Raw genomic sequence first — 5,694 nt, forward strand, 5'->3', positions numbered from 1 at the left:
TAGAAAGACGATTAGAGTGAGAGGCAGGAATAATAAGATCGTTCTTTCTCTGTTTACTATTGTTTCTAACTAGTCTGATTGGTTGTTGGATTAACAACAACCAATCAGGCTTCAGTAAACAGAGAAAGAACGATCTTATTATTCCTGCCTCTCACTCTAATCGTCTTTCTACCCCCACCATTGCCATCAGCGATCCATTCTAGATGTCGATGGACGTGAAGGATAATGTAAGATAGAATGTATAGGATAAAATGAAATAGAAATATGTCACTAGTACTATAAATGGCTGCCAAGTCACACAATTAGTCAGATTGCAACAGCGAATCAGAATGCATAACACCTGTTGCGCCTCTCTGATAAATCTAGGACTCTACTGGAACCCTAATTGGTTTCAGGTGGCGCGGTATGTAGAAGAAACCAGAAACTAGAAGAAGATTCTAGAAACTTTGGGAACCAATTCAGACGAGATCTGGCCGTATTGTCTCCCAACCTTGGAACCATTCAAATAATAAGAAGAAAAAGAAGATATAATCCACCTTAAGAAGACATTGAATATTGCATTATGTACAAAAGGTATTACAATTATCAATATTAAGATTTATTCTTTTTTTGATGAATGAAAGTAAGTTTGTATTAATGTTATTTGTAGCGATGTAATAGCGAATTTTCACAACGAGACAATTGCTTTTTTAAAAACTATTCTAGTGTAATTTTTCATAAAGCTATGTGTGCCTTCCATCAAGCGACAAAAATTAACACGGTGTGACACGATGGATCATTACATCTTTGTTCTTTGTAATGTTAAATAAAAGATGACCGCGTAATCACTGTGTCGCACTGTATCGCTTGTTGGAAGGCACACTATGACTATTTCAAGTTTTGCGTTTACTCAAGAATTTTGAAAATTACTGAAAATGTCAATAATTCATCATTCCTCGAATTTTAAAAAGAAATATTAAAAAAAATTGTTTTCTTTCATGGAATCAAATTACAAAGTACATACTATAATATTTTGCAGGCGATTTTTTTTTTTAATAATTCGATAGCGACTTATAGCTGATTTTATGAAAAATGTCAAAATTGCATATGTAACATATTGTTTAATCCATTGTCGAATTGTCGAATTAAAAATTATCGTAGAATAACGAAATCAGTCCCATTAAAAAGCTGAATATTTCAGCTTTTCAACGCGTTTCGGCCAATTTCTGTACGATAATTCGTTCAAAAGTTATATTTTTTGTGCGCGCGTGCGACGCTCCATTTCGCTTGGCATCTTGTCGACGCGCTCCGCAATTTCACTACGCAAAGCGCATCTTGCATAATTTCTTACGTGAAAAGTATTGCTCGTTCGACCAAAACTTATAGAACCTTTTCTGTGTAAAATTTTCCGCTCTTTAATTTTTCTCTCTTATATTTTCTTGATAAAATTTATTTTTATCGAGATCCCAGGTAGTAAAGTTCGTCGTTTTGGCGTCAAATTCAAGTCATGTTAGTACAAATGACATCAAGTGACTAAAAAGTGACCATAGGTTTTATTCGACGTCATTTCGTGACGTCAGTATGATGGCATTTCATGACGGCTGATCTCATTTTCGTAACGTCATTCCGTGACGTCATATTGACGTCATAAGTCGCATATTTGGTAGTATAATAGTCCAAGATATAACGTTCACCGATGACATCAATCGTTTGTGACAGTCGAACGTCAATCTGACTTCATTAAGATATCAGCAATGATCAATAAAGACTCAAAATATGACGTCAAAATGACAAACTATGCTACCTGGGATATTTGTAAAAACCGTAATTTGAGCTCTATTTGTTTATTTATTTTTCTTAGCGGCCACTGTACAATGGTAAACTTTTTGTCTCCTTCGAATAAATCCAAGAATTCATCAAGTTGCAGTTTTTCTGAGCTTCCTGTAAAGTATACTAAGAAGTCTTTGTTATACTGATCACACATAATAATATTTACTGTTATTTCGTTTAATAAATTTTATATTTTATCTTGCAGGATGAAATAATAATAATCATATTAAGAAACTTAGACTTAATATCATTATGCCGCGTGAGGGAAGTAAATAAGCGTTTTAATAATTTAGCACAAGACCATCTGCTTCATACAAGTTTAAACTTGGAACCGTATTATTGCATTATTAATACACAGGCATTGAATTATTTAGCACCTAGATGCAAATATTTACGACGATTGAATCTTTCACTCTGTAATGATATTTCTGACGATATTGGACAATTTCTTGTTTCTCATGGTAGTCTCTTAACGCAATTACAATTGAATCACTTAAAGATCTACGATAATACCATACTTGAAATTTCGAGAATATTTGAAAGGTATGTATACAAATGATTATTATAAGCATGAATAAATTGTATGATCAATACATATATATTTTTCTTAGAATTAAGTCTATTCTATTGTTACTGGATAAATGATGCCGGATTTTCATATCTCGAAAATCTGAAGTACCTGGAGTATTTGAATGTTGACGAGACATATATAACTACCGAAACTCTTTGCAAGATACTGCGAAGAAATACACGGATGCGTCACTTATATATAGGAGGCGAAGACGAAAATCTGAATCCTGATAAAATTGTAATGGAATTGAGAAATTCCTGTCCAGATTTGGAAAGCATAAAGTTACGGTATAATAGAAATGTACTTGCACGCTTCAATATTCTTACATCAAAAGGTATTAAGTACCTTGCTGACTGCAAAAATTTACGAGAAGTGTATTTGGATTGGTGGTACGTATTGTGTTACACTTTCTTTGAAAATACATGTTCTGCCACACTTTTTATGTATTCCTCATTTGTTTATGGGATGACAAATCAAACCTGAGATTTTACTAACTAATAAGTCTATTGTTCTCATATGGATCTATGCGTCATCCTAGTTTTTTAAAAACAAACACAAATTATCATATTCATGAAAATTTTTATATTTCGCTTGTATCTTGAAATAGCTGTGTTGTCCTGTTTACCATTGAAGAGCCATAATAATATTATTTTTTTTAGTAACTGTTCTGGTGCTAGCTTCTTCAGAGTGTTTTCCTCCTGTCAACACTTGGAAAGAGTCTCCCTGTACTATTGTGAAGGTTTGACTGAACGTGATATAAGAGCACTAGCATTGTGTAAAAATTTAAAAAAGTTAGATTTAACGGGCATACTGAGATGTGTGACATCTGAGATATGTCACACAATTTTCATGAATTGTCATAAATTGGAGATGATTAATCTCCGCTATAGTAACATTGCCAAATGCTTGATTCTGCAGTGGCAGCAAAAATACACGCACATAACCATTACAGCATGAAAATGTCTGACAAGTAAATCTACGGAGGTGTCACTCACTGATTTTAATGAAACTGCATATTTATAGAACTTTGAAAAATATTTGACACGTATATCTTTTTATCTGCAATGGTCCACTCTGAAGGGTGAAAACTACCCCTAGAAAGGTAAAATAAGTTGAAAATTTTAAAAAGTAAAATGTGTTAGGAGGTTTTTGGGATCACTGAAACTGAATCTCATGTCAAAAGTATAAACTGTAAAATGGCTGACCCAATATGGCGTCCAGATACATTGAAATTTTTATTAGTTTTTATCAAAGTGAGTAAATTTTAAGAATTCTTGTCATCACAGAATTAAAATTTCCGATTTTTGGATCGATTATTTTAAATATGGTATTAAAGATTTAAAATTCAAAATGGCGGTCTCAATATGGCAGCTATATACGTTAAAATTTATAATTTTTGCAAAAAATGTATTGATACAAGGTCCTTACCTTGCTTTTTTACAGTGAGTCCCCTTGCCTTTCACCTTTCGGGGTACGATTTTTTTTCAACTTTGTTGAAAAAACCTAAACATCAGACCGCTCCTATCTACAATGTACGTATGTGTCTGTGAAAACGGAAAACGTTTGTGTACGCCCGCCGCGTTTACTCATGATCGCACGTGGCACGTAGAGAAAACTTCAAATTTCATATTTTTGACATAAGATTTAGTTTCAGCGACCCTAAAAACCCCTTAACCCATTTTACTTTTTAAAATTTTTTAACTTTTTTTTATTTCATATACGAAATAGGTATTTGGACGCCATATTGGATCGGCCATTTTGAATTTCATACTTTTGACATAAGATTCAGTTTCAGCGACCCCAAAAACCTCCAAATACATTTTACTTTTTAAAATTTTCAACTTATTTCACCTAATATGTTACATCTATCCGTTACCTTTAAGGTAACGGATAGTTTTCACTCCTCAGAGTGGACCGTTGCAGATAAAAAAAAACACATGTCAAATATTTTTCAGTTTTACAAATATGCAAAATTTCATTAAAATCGGTGAGTGACACCTCCGTAGGTTTACTTGTGAGTCCAATTAGGATAACTATCCCTATTAGTGTGCCTTTTAGCCAACTTGCTTATTACTGAATTAATTATTAAATATTGTAGCTTTAATTTTATCTGCTTGCAATCAATATGGGTTTTTAACTATTTCTTTTTCTTATAATATTTCTTTAATCTAAAAAATGTTAATACTTTATAATATTTTTGACAAAAATAAAAAATTTTAAGGCCTCTAAAAATAAAAGACTAAGGCCTCGGTAGTCTAAAGGCTTAGGACGCTCGCACGGTATGCAAGAGATCCGGGTTCGACTTCCGGCCGAGGTAATATTTTTCGTAATAAGAATTAATTATTTACAGATTTTAATATTTTATTCGTCATTATTAAGATCGTTTCGAAGATGCGAATAAGCATAAAAAATTTATTAAATTGCTAGTCAATTTAACTCGTGATATTACTGCGGTAGTTTAGTAGAGTTAGCTTTTCAAGACCGAAAATTTTTCGGCGCGCGTTTCTGTGGGACTACATACATAATATATAAATTCACATAAGAATCATACAAGCATTAAGATCCAGCTAGACCGTTTAAAGCTTTGATTTCTATAGTTTCGGTTATCACATGTATACGGTCCTATAATATATTGTATTAATAAAAAACTTGTTTTTGTAAGTCCTCCAAGCGGCGATGGCCCTATTAATGTGCCCCCAATTTGTGTGCCAATCCACATTTGACTCATTTTAATATATAGTTACTAAAATAGATTATAAATTTAAGCTAATTGTTTATGTTAATATTACATAAATCATTATTTCAATTACATTTATTTTAAAGTACATACTCATAACACAACATTCTCAGCTCCAATACAGGGCACATTAATAGGGACAAGCTTAAAATCTTGCGGTACATATTACTGGATTCACATAAATTCCTCATATATATATATATATATATATATATGTAAATATTATCTTTTGAAAAATATTTAAAATACTTTAATACTCAAAAAATAAAATATTATCTTCGGTATCGTATATATTAATAATTTAACTTAACAAGAAAAAAATATTTTTTCTTATTTATTCGTGCTAGTTTTCTTTATGACTTATCGAAATACAAAAGTACAATAATAGGGACAGGGGCACAGTAATTCGCTTTATCAGAGAAAATAAATAAAATATTCTGAAAATTTTTCCTAATATTCTTTAGACTTATAAAATGCTATAAATAACATTAAAATGTTATCGTTTAAGTTTATTTTGCTATGAATTTGATTTAAATATCGTTATATATATAGTCAACATTATGAATCCAGTAATCGC

General features: G+C 31.7%; 1 pseudogene; it reads left to right on the forward strand.

The window, feature by feature from the left end:
* The first annotated feature begins 1,853 nt into the window (after positions 1-1,853).
* Positions 1,854-3,337, forward strand: LOC108763456 (F-box/LRR-repeat protein 4-like; annotated as a pseudogene).
* The last annotated feature ends 2,357 nt before the right edge of the window (positions 3,338-5,694 follow it).

Source organism: Trachymyrmex cornetzi, unplaced genomic scaffold, assembly GCF_001594075.2.
Source record: "Trachymyrmex cornetzi isolate Tcor2-1 unplaced genomic scaffold, Tcor1.1 scaffold361, whole genome shotgun sequence".
NCBI classification, from domain to species: domain Eukaryota; kingdom Metazoa; phylum Arthropoda; class Insecta; order Hymenoptera; family Formicidae; genus Trachymyrmex; species Trachymyrmex cornetzi.